This window comes from Danio rerio, chromosome 13, assembly GCF_049306965.1.
Source record: "Danio rerio strain Tuebingen ecotype United States chromosome 13, GRCz12tu, whole genome shotgun sequence".
Lineage (NCBI taxonomy): Eukaryota > Metazoa > Chordata > Actinopteri > Cypriniformes > Danionidae > Danio > Danio rerio.
The window spans coordinates 45,243,283-45,261,242 of NC_133188.1; the positions used below are offsets into that span (position 1 = coordinate 45,243,283).

At 33.3% G+C, this 17,960-nt stretch overlaps 1 protein-coding gene across 5 annotated transcripts in view; it reads right to left on the reverse strand.

Moving 5' to 3' along the window:
- Window positions 1-17,960, reverse strand: part of pcdh15a (protocadherin-related 15a) — a 759,862-nt gene that overhangs the window by 596,774 nt on the left and 145,128 nt on the right. For all 5 annotated transcript variants that reach the window (XR_012388492.1, XR_012388488.1, XR_012388474.1 and 2 more), the window contains one exon: window positions 2,668-2,845. The gene's annotated coding sequence lies outside the window, so the exon portion shown is untranslated. The remainder of the gene's footprint in view (window positions 1-2,667; window positions 2,846-17,960) is intronic.

Consider the following 17,960-nt stretch of genomic DNA (forward strand, 5'->3'; position numbering starts at 1 on the left):
CGTGTATGTTTTACTATAAATATATGATGGTGTCTCTGTTTTTTTTTTTTTTTCTACCAGCCCGAAAACATTTTCTCAATTTTACAGCAGAGAAAAGAACATCATAATTATCCGGTTTAAAACAACATGCTGAGCAAATAAAGACAGAATTTTCATTATATGGATGAAACAATTCCTGTAAATCATTTCAACTGAATTGTTTTCCCCATAATCACGACTTCTCCCCAAAGACTCTGCAGATAAAGAATCCCATAAATCCTCCAGATGACTGTAACTCATATTTGCACTGTAATGTGATTTATATGTTCAGTGAACTGTACACTGACGCCACAATAAACCCCAAAAGAGCTTCATACTGAGAAAGAGATGATTCAGATGACTGGAAACCGATGATTCTCAGAGCTACATCACCATCAGATCATTTCAGATTGTGAATCAGGAAATCAACTGTCCTTAAAATACTAATATTCTGGAAAGGGCGCAGGTCTTTAGAAGTTTAACATTCAGAAAAATGTCCATACGTTCACTGTGGCTCTAAAACCCAACGAGCTGAATTTTAAAGCATCACAGGTGAGATCCTAAAGCTGTTAGAAATTCATCATGATCATTAAGACGTTATAGGTCCGTTTTTATTTCCTTTGGCCAAATATTAAGTCCATGTCAAATGCAGGAAATCACATTACCTACCACAACAAGCAAAACACAATCTATCAAACAAGATGAAAAGTTAATGACATGGCAATTAGAAATGTAAATAAATTAAATTATTGCTGAAATTGCATTTTTTAGGAGTGTTAAATTAATCAAAGCTGTATTTAGTCATCTAAAAATCCAGTGAAAGCTGTATCAGTGATCCTGCCTAATATTTATTTTTCAATTATTAATTAAATTAAAGATGGACATTTTTAGCCAATACATGTCCTTTGATTAATTCAGACAGTCAAACGGTTCATTACAAAAACACTTTACAAAACAGATTCATTTGCTGACATTATTGATGAGCATGTAAAACTATGTATAAAGCATTTATCATTCTTTTTCTTAAATATTATTATGATATTACAAATGTTTAGTTTAATAGTGTATTATTATGTAATTATTATTATTTTTTGTTTTGGCTAAATATTAAGGCAGTGTAAAATGAAGGAAATCCGATAAATCTACTGCAACAAGTAAAACAAAATATATTTATAATGATGAAAAATTTAAAAATCTAAATTAATTAAACAATTAAGTGTTACCTTTTTAGAATTGTTAAATGAATCAAAGCTGTTTTTAATAATCTAAAAATCCAGTAAAAGCTTTCAGTGCAACTGCCTAATATTTATTTTATAATTATTCATTAAATTCAATAAAAAATTGACTGTTTTAGCCAATACATGGACATTGGCCAAATATTAAGCCAGTGTGAAAGGCAAATCTAAAAAGATAAAAAGTAGGTGAAAAGCCAAAAACTAATTAAACAATTAAATTGTAATGTTTTTTTCAGAAGTTTTAAATTAATCAAGGTAGTTTTAAATAATCTAAAAATCCAGTAAAAGCTGCAGTGAAACTTTACACTGCTTAATATATATTTTAAAATTAATAATTAAATTCAATAAAAAAATGGACAGTTTTAAACAATACATGGACTTAATTCAGACAGTAATTACAAAAACACTTTACAATGCTGATTTATTTGTTGACATTAATTAATTGCATTAGTGAGCATGTAAAGCATTTATCTTGTATCTTATATTATCTCCTATTCTTTTTGTAATTTTTTTCAATATTAAAAACATTTGATATTAATATAGTTAATTATTTTTAAATTTTATTTAATTTCCTTTGGCTAGATATTAAGGCAGCTTATATATATATATATATATATATATATATATATATATATATATATATATATATATATATATATATATATATATATATATACTGCCTTAATATTTAGCTATTTAATTTAGGTATTTAGTAAATATTAAATGCGGCTACATAAATACATAAAACAAAATCAAAAAAGATGAAACGTTTTTGAAAAGCCAGTTAGAAATGTAAATTATTTAAATAATTAATAGAAGTGTTAAATTAATTAAAGCTGGGTTTTTTTTTATTTAAATAAAACAAATATTTGATTTTAATAGGCATTATTATTAAATGAAACTGCCCTCAAAACATTAGTTTAGCTGCTTATTTAAAATAATTATTTTAAATGAGCTTAAACAACACAATTCTTGAGATTTTTTTGGCACAACTTAATTGTTTGTTTTTTGTTCAATCAACTTAAATTGGTAAAACTAATACATGTTTGTGCGACAGCATGAATGAATTGAGTGGAACCCTCCATTTTTTACAGTGTGAGTTAACATGAATGAAAAATGAGCAACTGTATTTTAATTAAACAATATTAACATCAAGATCAACATGAATAAAAATGCTAACAAATCTTTTGCTCATTGTTAATGCATTATATGTTTAATGAACCAGTCAGTGCACGTTTATTTTTAGCTAATTACATGTCTATATGTATTGAGTGAGGGGTAAAATCCTTCCACCCAAACCACAGCTTATGATCAATAAGCACAGCACCTGAATAGTTCAGTAGACACTGTGTGTTTTTAAATGTGCTGTGAGTGATGTTTTATATAGTAGTAGACAGACATGGTCCCAACTAACCTGACAGACATCACTGAAGTAGGTGTCCTGAGAAAACCCTCCTGTCTGCGACAGCCCGAGGCTCCGTAAACAGCAAACAAACAATATGACCACAGGATCCTATTGTTTAGCCAATCAGGAGTCTCTGGGGCTCTTGCTTCCTGTCAGTCATTACCAGCAGTCTGGATTGTTGACATGCCTGTGGAGGACAGGTTTTGGTTAGCGAGAGGACTTTCACTTACAACACTTTTAAGGTAATAAAATACTGAATGTCTGTAAACTGCTAAAGCTCTCAAATTACAAGTATCATGCTGCCTGATGATGAATAAAATAGAGTAATATAACACGGATGGATGGATGTGAAAATGATAGAAACACAGATAGATGAATGAATAGAAAGAACAAATGACAAATGGATGGATGGATGGATGGATGGATGGATGGATGGGAAAATGATAGAAAAACAGATAGATGAATGAATTGAAAGAACAAATGACAAATTGATGGATGGATGGATGGAAAGAAAGAAAGATAGAAAAAGAGATGATGGATATATGAATGGATGGATGGACGGTGAGAATTAGGGAGGATGTATTGAGTGTACAAAATTATAGGACAACATATGGACTGAACGATAAATAGGATGGACGGACCAGACAGATGGATGAAATGAATGCTGGATGAACTAAATGATGGATGGATGGATGGATGGGAAAATGGTAGAAAAACAGATAGATGAATGAATAGAAAGAACAAATGACAAATGAATGGATGGATGGATGGATGGGAAAACATTAGAAAAACCAATAGATGCATGAATTGAAAGAACAAATGACAAATGGATAGATGGAAAGAATAAAAGAAAAAGATGATAGATGTATGCATGGATGGATGGATGGTGAGAATTAGGGAGGATGTATTGAGTGTACAAAATTACAGGACAACATATGGACTGAACGATGAATAGATGGATGGACAGATTGCCAGACAGATGGATGATATTAAGGCTGGATGAACTGAATGATGGATGGATGGATGGATGGATGGATGGATGGATGGATGGATGGATGGATGGATGGATGGATGGATGGACGGACAGATGACTGAAAATGAGGGTGGATTAGGTGTATAGAAAGATAGGACAACATATGGACTAAATAATAGAAGGATGGATGGATGGATGGATGGATGGATGGATGGATGGATAGAAAAAATGATAGCCAGCTGGATGAATGGAATGAAAAATAACAGAACAATGGAATATATGTAAGGGTGAATTGAATGATGGACTGATAGATGGATGACTGAACAATAAAATTGATGAATGATAAAATGATTGAGGGATGGACATTTGGTTGGATGGATGGATGGATGGAAATTAGGATGGATGGTTTGGGTGTACAGGATGATAGGACAATATATGAACTAAATAAAAGAACTATGGATGGATGGATGGATGGATGGATAGATGAGACATAGATGACAGAGACATAGAACAAATGAGATAAATGACATGAGTACATAATAACTGGTTTGGATTATTACTGAACTGATACCGAATTGTCCGCTTCTGCATTGCGGTACACTGAAGAAACAATTAATTTTGACACCCCTATAGGCCAGTGACAATATGTAGTATCAGCCAAGTCAATAGCAGCTCTAAGTCGGTCTTATTACACAATGTAAGAACACAAAGTCAAGTTTTGAAAAGAAAAATTATCTCAACTCATTTGGTCATTTTTGAGAGAGATGCTAATGGTCTAATCCATTTCAATGATCTAGCCTAAGCTAAGCTAAAAGTGCTTCTGCCAGACCCAGAGATTGGCTGAATGGTTTCAAAAACGGTAAAACTCAACTCTATAGGGAAGCTTTAAAATGAGCCTGTAAAGTAAGAGTGTTCCTGTGAAGAAATAAAATACTGGAAAGCTGAAAACCCTTGAGGCACCAATATTAAAGCATAATCCTGCCTGACGGGCCTACAAGCCCTTGAGTAAATTTTAATAGTATTACTGAAGAAAATGTGAAAGAAAAGTCCCAGATGGCATCGAGACTATTTTAACTTCGAAATATCTTCTGGATTCAGAACAAAGAGATCACAAACAATGATACTGTTGACAAACAGTAGTTTCTGGCTGTTCAGAAAACACACCTGTACAGGACTGATTTGACTGAATCAGCAATAGAGACAAATAACACAAAAATAAATTCATTCATGCAAACCTCTTGCTAAATGAGTGATTCTTCAAATTGTGTTGGCAGATACATGAAATACTGCTCAGCCAGAATTAGTAGTCATTTTCTGACTAAATTCTGGAGGTAAATGGCATTATGTATTCAGGATAGAAAATCAATACTTCGTTTTTCTAGTAAACAAAGAGTGGAAATTGAATTTTTAATGGATGTTTAGAGATACTTTAGAGAATTTGGAGCCAAAAACGAATGAACAAAAAGACAGATGGATGTAACTATATATTTAAAATTTGTATAGGTGGGTAGATGGATGGATGGAAAAAATATGGACAATTAACAGATGAACAATGATAGAACAATGGAAGAATGGATGGATGGATGGATGGATGGATGGAAAAAATGATGGAAAGGAATGGAATGAACAATTACAGAACAATAGAATATATGGAAGAATGGATTGATTGATGGATGGATGGATGGATGGATGGATGGATGGATGCATGGATGGATGGATGGCAGAAGAATAAATATGATGAATGATAAAAAAATTGATGGATGGAAATTAGGATGGATCGATTGGGTGTATAGAATGATAGGACAACATATGGACTGCTGAATGGGTGGATGGATGAGTGGGTGGATGGGTGGTCAGATGGATGAAGGGACGGATGAGACAACATTTGGACTGAACAAATTAGCAATTGATGGATGGATGGATGGATTATGGATGGATGGATGGAGAACATACGGACTGAACAACACACAAACAACAGACAAATTGATAGGTGGATGAATGGATGGATGGAACGGTAGAATAATGGATGGATGGTTGGATGGATAAAAATATAAAAAATATAGACAGACAGACAGACAGACAGACAGACAGACACAGACAGACAGACAGACAGACAGACAGACAGACAGACAGACAGACAGACAGACAGACAGACAGACAGATAGATAGATAGATAGATAGATAGATAGATAGATAGATAGATAGATAGATAGATAGATAGATAGATAGATAGATAGATAGATAGATAGAACCAACTGCATATGATATTTCTGACAGACATGTGATACAGCAGGAGTTTATGGATTGCTGTGCTTCATTTCAGCGAACAGGAGCAGAGAAGCTTTCATTTTCACAAGCGTGTGGAAAAATCACATACGTCTGACCTCCTACTGTTCCATCAGCCACAGGAAAGCATACACAAACCAAATTATCAAACTGCTCTTACACAGAAGCATTACTCCATGGAGCCATCAAGCATGAAATAAACCTTGCTCGTGTATGTCTTTCTCTGAATATACAGAAGAAGAAAATCAAGCAAAGTTATTGTACTGCATATTAGCATATTCCAGACCAACATGTACAAACAGTTATGAATTTAAATACACATCATGTCAAGTACAACATCATATACTTCATTTTGAATCTTAGGCATTTAGTCAGCTGAGCGGCATGGTGGCTCAGTGGTTAGCACTGTCACCTCACAGCAAGAAGGTCGCTGGTTCGAGTCCCGGTCAGTTGGCATTTCTGTATGGAGTTAGCATGTTCTCCCTGTGTTGGCCTAGGTTTCTTCTGGGTTCCCCCACAGTCCTAAGACATGCACTACGGGTGATTTAAACTTCCCAGTTTCCTAGTACTGGGTTGCAGCTGGGCATTTGCTGCGTAAAGCATATGCCGGAATAGTTGGTGGTTCATTCCGCTGTTGCGACCTCTAAAATATAGAATAAGCCGAAGGAAAATTAATGAATAAATGACTGGTTTCAGAGTGTCAGATCCAAATTCGTATGACATAATCTTTACTTTAACAATCTTAAGCCATAGAAAAAATTGCGGCAGATATTGTGTGCGGTTAAACTGAAGAGGAGTGAAACACACACAACTAAAAGCTATATTGTGCTTTGGGTATGCACTTAAAAGGACAAATACATACTAAAAATATGCAAAAAAATGTGTATCTTGGCAGGTTTAAACACAGTCAGTTATGCTTGAACATAAATATTTAAGCAAGTAATCCTATTCAATGGCTGCGTCTGAAATCGCACACTTCTATACTATATAGTATGTCAAAAACAGTATTCGAGCTGAGCAGTATGTCCGAATTCATAGTATATTGAAAAACAATATAAATATGGATAATGCAGCTCAGTGGTTAGTACTGTTGCCTCACAGCATGAAGGTTGCTGGGTTGATTCCTGGCTGGGCCAGTTGGTATTTCTTCGTAGAGTTTGCATGTTCTTTCCATGTTTGTGGGAGCTCCTTTTCCCCCACAGTCCAAAGACATGCGTTATAGGTGAATTGAATGAACTAAATTGGCCGTAGTGTATGAGTGTGTGTGAATGCGAGAGTGTTTCCCAGTACTGGGTTGTGGCTGGAAGGGCATCCACTGCGTAAAAATATATATATATATATATATGCTGCTGGAATAGTTGGCGGTTAATACCGCTGTGACAATGTCTGATAAATCAGAGACTAAGCCAAAGGAAAAAAAATGAATTAAAGAATATGGTAATACACCAATACACACAATAGGACAGGTGACAGAGTGGTTTGATGAACATGAAAGTGAAGTTGAAGATCTCCCATGGCCTGCACAGTCACCAGAACTAAACATTATTGAGTCACTTTGAGATGTTTTGGAGGAGCGAGTCAGGAAACGTTTTCCTCCACCAGCATCATGTAGTGAACTGGCTATTATTCTGCAAAACGAATAGTTGAAAATCCCTCCGGCCACTGTGCAGAACTTGTATCTGCCATTCCCAAGACAAACTAATGCTGTTAGCAGCAAAAGAAGGCCCTCCACTATACTAACACATTACTGTAGTGTAATACCAGGTGTTTTATAACTCATACTTGTCTTTCAGCTACATTATTTGTCTTTCTTACATTTTAGTTTTTAATTCATTTAAGCAAGTTGTGAAATTTTAAAGCCACATGTGTAATCATTTTGTTGTTGTTGTTGTTAATAAACTATTTTTTTAAGTTAATGAGCATTCAAATTTTTTGAGGCTTCAGGCTTTGTTGGGATACTATTTTACAGTTAGGTCCATAAATACTTGGACAACTACACAATTCTAACATTTTTGGCTTTATACACCAACACAATGGCTTTGAAATGAAACAAACAAGATGTGCTTTACCTGTAGACTGTCAGCTTTAATTGGAGGGTATTTACAGCCAAATCAGATGAATGTTGTAGGAATTACAACAGTTTGCATATGTGCCTCCCACTTGTTAAGGGTCCTAAAAGTAATTGGACAATTGGCTTCTAAACTATTCCATGGCCAGGTGTGTGTTATTCTCTCATTATCCCAATTACATTGAGCAGATACAAGGTCCAAAGGTCATTTCAAGTGTGCTATTTGAATTTGGAATCTTTTACTGTCAACTCTCAAGATGAGATCCAAAGAGATGTCACTATCAGTCAAGCAAGCCATCATTAGGGTAAAAAAACAAACAAACAAACACATCAGAGAGACAGCAAAAACATTACGTGTGGCCAAAACAACTGTTTGGAACATTCTTAAAAAGAAAGACCGCGCCAGTGAGCTCAGCAACACCAAAAAATCCAGAAGACCACAGAAACAACTGTGGTGTATGAGTTTTTGAGGGGAAAGAAGTTAAATATTATGCAATTGCCAAGTCAATCCCCTGACTTGAATCAGATTAAGCTTGCATTTCTCTAGCTGAAGACAAAACCGAAGGAAAAATTATCCCAAGAACAAGCAAGAACTGAAGAAAGTTGCTTTAGAGGCCTGGCAGAGCAGCACCAGGAATGAAACCCAGCGTCTGGTGATGTCTATGCATTCCAGACTTCAGGCTGTAAATGACTGGAAAGGATTTTTAGCCAAGTGTTAAAAGGTGAAAGTTTGGTTTACGAATATTATTCTGTACAATTGGACCCTTAACAAGTAGAAGGCACATATGCAAACTGTTGTAAGTTCTACAGCCTTTACCAGATTTGGATGTTATTACATCCTCCTCAGTCTAGGGTTGGGAAGGAGTAATAAAGGAAGTGGTAGAGGTTTGGGTAAAGATTTTCCCTTTTACTGACTCACAAAAGCAACAAGCTTAGCATAAAAAAAGAAGTATACATTTATTGGTAACACTTTACAATAAGGTTCGTTAGTTAGCGCATTTACTAACATGAACTAATCATGAACAACACATGTACAGCATTTATTAATCATAATTGAACATTTACTAATGCAAAATTAACATTCAAGTCCATGCAATGAACTACTGTATTTCCATTAACTAACGTTTACTAACATGAATAAATACTGTAGTAAATGTATTGTTCATTGTTTGTTCATATTATTAAATGCATTACTTAACATTAACTAATGAACCTTATTGTAAAGTGTGACCCATTTATTTAACATAAGGCAAACAAGTCAAAAGGAGGGGTCAAGTCCAACATAACAAACGAAACATCCTAAATTCAATATATCAATCTAACTAAACTACTAAATAAAAGAAAACAAATCACATAACAATACACTAACTCCCTTTCTTCTCTTACACAGGAGAAAACTTAGATGAAAGAAAATGGAAACCACCTGCCTACAGCTTCCAATAAATTAACAATGAACTGAACAAACAATAAATCAGTCTTTTTGCCACAAAGATAAAGAAAAGAATCTTTGACAGATTAGGTGTTAACTCACAGGATTTGGCTAAACAAATCCTCTCACAAGAGAAGTAAAGGTCTTCCCAGACATTATCAACAATTTAACCACATAAAGAACAATAACCCCAATAACAAGTCAGCAGAAGGGGTTCTTGCTCCAAGCCTCCACGCTCCAATGATCCCAGCTTCGTCTTATATCCACAAGCCAATCTTTTGGTGGACCAATCAGGACAGAAATCCATCAGTAGAGCCAATTTGCAGGGTTGATTCCACCTGATCAGAATTAAAGCCTCGCAAATGTGTCAGATCGGAAACGCAAGGTCATGCGTCAAGTTTCGCAGGTCGCTGCGGTGCAAAGTTCAAGCTTGGTGAACTCTGACCTGTAAAATAGCATCACTTGACTGCGGGAGACCAATCGAGGAGCAAAGCACGACCTCTCTGTACAGAAATTTAAAACATGGACCAAATGCTCGCTTTTTGAAATGTCCAATCTTGTTGAATCCCGCCCTCTTTTTGCAGCGCCGCACGACAGAATTTCGCATTATCAAACTCTAGTGTGACCGCATCTAGAGAGAGATAAATACATGATATCTACATGAGACATTTAACCAACATAACAATGTAAATACCTTCAAATTTAAGCTGACAGTGTGCAGTTAAAGCACATTTTGTTCGTTTTATTTTAAATCCATTGTGTTGGTGTATAGAAACAAAAATGTTACAATTTATGGACTTAACTGTAAATCAAAATATACATAATTAATAATCAATATATGGGAAAAAACAGAAATTATTTTTCCATATCACCTAAAAAACTTAAAAGAACATGACGTCTCTAATTCTGCTTCTTCCATTCTTTCAAAAGCTTTTAAATGCTTTTTTCACTGCATGGATTTCAGAGCACATTTTATTTTCCCTCTCTCATTCTCTCTCTCTATCTCTCTCTTTCTCCACAAGTTGAAGAAGTCTGTAACCCTTGGCAACAATCTACAATGGAATTTCACACTGAGAGTCTAAAGCATATTGTTATTAGTAGTTCAGCGTTTACCCTTGCATTAAAATTCCGTAATGAGTTTTAAATTGATCTGATCAAGCTCGGAGCTCGGTGCAGAAGGTTTTCGGCAGATACTTTAATACTGTAGCTGTCATGTGACTGGATCACACAACCTGAAACAGCAGGTGAAAAAAGTAAAAAAACATAGACCTCTGCGGGGGCAAAATAGCTGATTTTGTTACCCAGGGCAAGTCCACGTTATGGAGAATCCCTGGTGGTCGCGATATAAAAGTCAGGCTTCTGATAACAGTTTCCATGTCAGCTGGCTCGTACCCTCTTATCTGAGAGAAAGCATGGTGGAAACGGCAAGAGCAGGGTGGGTAATGAAAAGAGCCGACAGGTGATGGATGGACGGATGAATGGATAGATGTGGGATGTGAGTTATAACATTAGGAGAGATAGAAAACTCAGAGTTCCATCCATTTTCTGAAGCAGAAACACTCCCTGTGGGAGAAAAAAGGTGAGTGAGGATGGGTGGTTCATGATTTGAGCCAAGAAAGAAAAAAGAAGAGGAGAGAATATAAAAAAAAACAGACACACACAGTGTCAACTTCTGAGTGAACTGTACTTTGTCAGTAAAAGAAGGAAAAACAACTAAAGTGAAGAAGAAAAACAAGTGAACTGTGACAATAATTGCCCTTGTCAACTGGTGTTGAAGCATTTTAATATTTGATTGAATAATAAAAAAAAAAATACTTTATATTGGAAATAAAAATTACATCAAAAGAAATCCCTTGTAAATGAGAATTTGTATATCTGAAATCTCTAATAGCAAGTCATTAGTTATTTTCGGTCATAACTTACTAAGCATTGATGCTGTGAGAATAAATAAAATAAAATAAAATAACTTTTATTTTGCTACTTATTTTTTTAATTAATTTACAGTATTGTTGTAAAAGTTATTTTGTATTAATTTAATTTAATAAAAATAAAATAAAAAATATATAAAATAAAAAAAATATTTTAATTAAATAAAATTACATAAAATTAAAATTAATTAAAATTAAATAAACGTATTTTGCTACGTATTTTGCGTTAATTTACTGTACTGTTGTAAATGCTATTTTGTATCAATTTACTATAATTTTTATTATTATTATTATTATCAATATTATTACTATTATTAATACACGTTATTAACATAAGTTAAGTGAAAGTCTAATTCTGCTATGCGATGAAAAATAAAAAGGTGATAACTCTTTAATCTCACAGTTATTTCTGGGGTTAAATTCAGCAAACATATCTGAAAATTATTTTTAATATGACGGATTATTTCATATTTTTATCAGAAATGCAGGATAAGAACTCGAAATTGTACAAAAGCTTGAAATACTTGAAAAATAACACAATGTGCTGCATGCTACACTGAAAAAAAAGCTTTCATTCATCTAATTAAAAAAAAAGGGTAATGGTTTACATCAATTTTATCATTTGACCTAATAATAAAAAAATAATTTGCCTTAAACAATATTTTCTATTACAAATTTAGATAACCTGGTACAAAGCATATTTCTCTCAATGAAAAAAAAAAGTAAATTAATTTAAACAAGAAGATATGGCTTTAATCAAAACAAAAATTCCCATAAAATGTTAATTACTCCAATGAAAAAATATTAGGGTAATGGTTTCACATCTAAATTTGATCACTTGAGCCAATGAAAAATAAATCATTTGCCTTAAACAATATTTTTTTAAGTCCATTAATAAACAAAGCATATTGAGCTTCTGTTTAACACGCATGCACGGGCCTATGTGAGTAACCTTAAAATGTTGCAATGGTCAGTTTCTTAGTTAAGCTCTTGATCAAAAACATTTATATTTAACAATGTTTTGAACTTAAAATATAGTAATTGAAAAATAAAACAAATTTTATTAATCTGAAATGAAAGATACAATTTTTTTATGAAGTACTGCTTGAAAGATTTTTATAGTGTATAAAGCTTCATTTAAATCTAGAAAAAGCCAGTGAAACAAGAATTGTGCTGTTCTCCCCCACAGCATTACAAGGATTTTTTGTTGTTGTTGTTGCCAAAGTAAAAAACTTTCAAACATTTAATATCTGGCAGAAGCAACAATGTAAAAATGCACTGGGAAATTCTCAGGCACATTTCAGGATTAGATTTACATACGGTAAAATCCTCTGGTTATTAACAGGTGCTGGTTAATCCCAGCATGCTGATTGTGAGAGGCAACACACTGTGACCTGCTAATTATGCCAGCCAGAACTCTCTAATTCTGTTGGAAGCTGAAATCCCTTCAGCGCTCAAAACCACTGAAGAGAATAAAAGGTTTTAACTTAAATGTTTGGAAGATATTAAAGGAATATTTCACCCAAAAATAAAGTTTTGTCATCATTTACTTACTCTGTAATTGTTCTAAACCAGTTTAAGTTTTTTTTTGCTCTGTTAAAAAAGAAAAGAAGATATTTTGAAAAATGTTGAAAACCTGTAAACATTGACTACTTTTGTCTTTCCTACTATGGAAGTCAAAGGTTACAGGTTTACAAATTTTTTCAAACAGTGTTTTGTGCATAACAAGTAAACTATGACTTGTATGTAACAAGTCAAGGATAAGTAAATTATGACTGAGTTTCCTAAATCTATCTCACAGCAATTCATACGTTTTGGGTTTAATGACTAATTCATATAAATTTGTACAATCCCATTATACAATTTTGTACAATTTGCTTGTCCCCTAATGACGATTTAGGGATGGAGTTTGGTGCCCTGCCTCCTTTTAAAGATTTTAAAAGATTTGGAGGAACTAGCCACTATGAACTGACAAATCATTAAATAGGTTCCTTGTGAGATCAGGCTGGAATTTGTATAGTTTTTAGAAATAAAACTAAATAAAAAAAGTATTAATAAAATAAATAAATACATAAATAATAAATAAATAATAAAATAAAAATACAATAATAAAAAGTTATAAAATAAATAAAAAAAAATAAAAATAAAAAAGAATAAATAAAAATAAAAAATAAAAAAGCATAAAATAAAATATAAAAAATAAAATAAAATGAAATAATAAATAAATAAAATAATAAAAATAGAATAAAATTAATAAATGAAACAATGCAATAAAATACAACAATAAAATAAAAAATAAATACAATTTCAAAATTAAAAAAATACAAATAAAATATTACTATTTTATTTCTGAAAAATATGTATCATTTAATTTAAAATTTCACAATGGTAATTCATCATCCTTAATTACAAATTTATATTTAAGTTGACTTAAAATTTAACTGTCATACTTCTAAAAAGCACCAAGTGATCACCTTATCTTTTGGAAGTGCATGCAGAGTGGATTTACTTTCACAGCACAGAACACAGCATCTTCATAATTTGGTTATGAGCAGACTCTGAAGACCATAGACCTGCATTATTCAAATGTGTTACCGACCTGTGAAGGTTTGTGCATAAAATAAGACTTATTAAGAGTTACTGAGGACCTGTTTGCATGCAGTTCAAAATTGCTTCTTTCTTCTAAAAAAACAATTACTCTTCATGCACTCTGATTTGTGAAATGTACAAACTTTATAAGCAGCTATATTATTACAATAAGCTAATATCTGCATATTAATGCACTTTAAAAGAAACCTATTATGCAGAAATCACTATTGTAAGGGGTTTAAAACTGATGTGTAGCAGCAGTGTGTGAATACAGCCAGCCTCAAATGGTAATAAAACAATTCATTCTAATTATTATAATCACAAATAAACAGTCTGCAGAAACAAATTGACTGACATTATCCCTTTGCACATGTTACAGTGGAAAGCCCCACCCATTAGTGACAATCTCTCCCTCATTAGAATAAACAGCTCTGAGTGAGAAGCAGCTGTCCACCATTAGAGTTTTTTGCATCATACCTTTCGAAGATAAGAGAAATAAGTGGCATTATAAATGTTTTATAAATGCATTATAAATGTTATATAGAGTTTAAGGATGCACATATAAACACCACAGTTAGATGACCTTCTTCTAAGCAACTTCTTTTAACAGTCCTATTTTAAATCTGCCGCCGGTAGATCAACTGGTCATTAAGATGACAGAAGATTAAGTAAAAGAAATATATCTGTGATGCATCTCTCTTTATTTTTCTTGATGCAACCGCTGCAAACATTAAAATGCAGCTCTCTATATGACATCAAAATGTGTTTATTTAATGTCAATACTTAAAGTAAAACAAACATGAATTCATGTTAAATATAAGTATTTAAATCATTTTTAATCAACATCATCTGTTCATGTGAAATGAACGCACATATTTTACGCTGCTTTAACATCATGAAGTGATGTTAAGATAATGTGGTTTAATCACATGAAACCATTGTTTATGATTGCTTCGTGTTCAACTAAAGTGCAATTTTTTGAGTGTATAAAATGATTATATGACAAAAGAAATCAAATTTGATGAGTAAATTTTACTGGATGTTCTACAAAAGTATGTGGTCAGAATGTTGTAGGCCATGATCTGACAGCAGCAGCATCTCAGGTGACTTCGTTCATGTCCTGACTTGAGTCTTTTCATCATGCTGTTCCCCTCATTGAAACCTCATTTCATCCCATCTCCTTCCATCTCTGCATTTTATTAGCAAAAACCCTTGATAAAATCAATATAAAATGAAAAAACCTCACCAGTACAAAAAAATACCATATTAAATTTGAGATTTAAAATGTTCTGACCTTGAAATGTTATTATATTAAATAACTGTTCAAATTACACATTGGTGACTCTTATAATAATGAAATGGAGGCAGCCTACAATAGAAACTATCATTCCTACAGGAGATAAACCAAGAAGAGTGAAAATATTGTTTAGAGTAGAAAAGAGTGCAATTATGTTAAACATTTTCAAATATGGTTTATTTGCACTAAAAATAACAGCAAGTGTCCAAAAATCTAAATTAAATCAGTAAAAAATGATAAGACCTCTCCAGTACAATAAAATATCATATTAAATCTAAGATATAAAATGTTCTGACCTTCCATAACCTGACAATGGTATTAGGTTAAATAACTCCTCAAACTGCACATCAGTGACTCATATAATAATAAAATAAAGACAGCGTACAATAGAAACTATCATTCCTAACAGCAGATAAACCAAGAAGAATACAATAGAGGAGCGTTTTACAGCTGTTACTGTGGGAATATTTTAGGTCTTCAAAAAAACCTTTGAATCCAAACTCGCTTCTGAGATGTCTGAAAGTTTGAAAACAGCACAGTTTATTTTTAACATTATTTCAGCATGAACATTTCAGTCTGATCATTTATCATGGTTTTATTTGTGGTCTTGCAAAAATCAGGGTTATTGTTGTTCACTAAAACTAAAAACATGCAACATGTTACTTGAAATATTCAAGGTCCCACTTTATATTAAGTGTCCTTAACTGCTATGTACTTGCATCAAAAGATAAACTCAGTGTGCTTGCTCTTGAGCTGGGATACGAGTATGGTTAGGGAAAGGTTTGGTGGTTTGAATAGGTTTAAGGGTGGGTTAGGCTGTAAAGGTTGTCAACAGTGTAGTTATAAATGTGCTTACGGAAATGAATTACAGATTAAGTTACAATGCAGGTATTTAACCATTAGTTTGAAGTAAAAACGTGTTTATACAATAAGTTCTGTCACAATCATCAGCTATCTAATCCTTCACGCAGACACGCAGATCACCATAGAATTACAAATTCGCAATTACATGTACTACAGATCCAGTCATGCACGGCTCACACGCACCTGTTCCGGATTTTGCTGATTGCACAACCACACACAAAGCAAGAAGATCGTTATGGACTGATAACAAGGACTATTTAAACAGCACACACACATCAGTGCTGAGTCTTGTTTATACTGTTTTGTGAACATTACAACACGTTTTCCTTGCCTTACTGTGTACCAATCTTTGCTTTGTTTTAGTGTTTATTCCTGTCTGCTTCCAGCCTTTTGACCATTCGCTTGTTTGCTGACTATGACTCTGAATTTCCTGTATAAATCTGTTTGTCTCTGTGTTGACCATTGCTTGCCTGACCAACCTGTCATTAAACCCTGCATTTGAATCTGCATTTCATTGTGAGCATCCCCATCACATTACAAGTACATTGTAATGAATTATTAATTTCAGTGTAAGTATACATAAGGCAATTTAATATAATATGGGATAAAATCAATAAATGTAATCTGAAATAAAAAGTATGCAAAAAACAAACAAACATTTAGTATAACATTTAGTATAGGTCAGATTAAAAGCAGAAAAGTGACCTTTCCTTCAATTACAATAGTGTATCAGCACTATGCTTGAACCCCTTAAAAAGTATTTAAATAACAAAACAAAACCAAAAAAATTATAGTATATCAATACTAAAAAAAACTGTACAAAAGCATGCACATCTCTCTTAATTGGGTGCTCAGCCAAAACCGCAAAAAAGTGCAAATTAAATGTAAATCAAAGGCGGCAACACCAAGGCTCCAAAAATACAAATTTATTAAATTAAAAAGGCTGACACAGAGCGTGTAACGTTTCAATGTCGGCTCGAAACGTTACACGCTCTGTGTCAGCCTTTTTAATTTAATAAATTTGTATTTTTGGAGCCTTGGTGTTGCCGCCTTTGATTTACATTTAGTATATCAATACTAAAATAAATATTCAATGTTTACTTTTTACATGAATAGAATAGAAATGATTGATTTTAAACAATTAAAAACTGTATTATAGAAGCTCTCATTGTTACCAAGGAATCGGGTGACAACCCAGGTGCAGCTTTATTAAGAGATGTCAAACAGGCAGTGGTCATCGGGTAAAAACTAGGGATGGCTGATTTGAAACTGATGTTTCGACATAGTGTCGAGATACCGAAGCACAAGTGTTTCGAAACACTGCACCACAGCATGATCCGAAGCACCCAGGTCATGTGACTAAGGGGATTAGAAACACAAAGGTCAAATGACTAAAGTGTTTCAAAACACCTGGAGCCTCATGTACGAAGACTTGCGTGGAAATCTTACTAAAACATTGCGTACGCACAAAGCTGTAAATGTGCGTACGCAGAAAAATTTCAGATGTATGAAAAACTGCGTACGCCGAATCTCACGCATATTCTTTTGTACATCTGAATGAACGTGAAACTGAGCGCAACATGCACGAGCACAAAACCCCTCCCTGCCTCCTCCCCCGTATGAATATGCTAATGACTATGCTAATGGAAAAACCCAACGAAAAAGCAATGTCAAAAGCAAGCAAAAAGAGAATCCAGCGTCTGATGAACTCTTTCTTGTTTTTTTCCCCCGCTACATATCAGATTTTGCCAACTATTTATCACAAGAAAGACAAGTAGGAATCATCAATAAGTTCATATCAATAAGCATCATATTTTATTTGCACATTTATTGAATGGAAATGTTTCTGATTCACGCATGCAAATTCA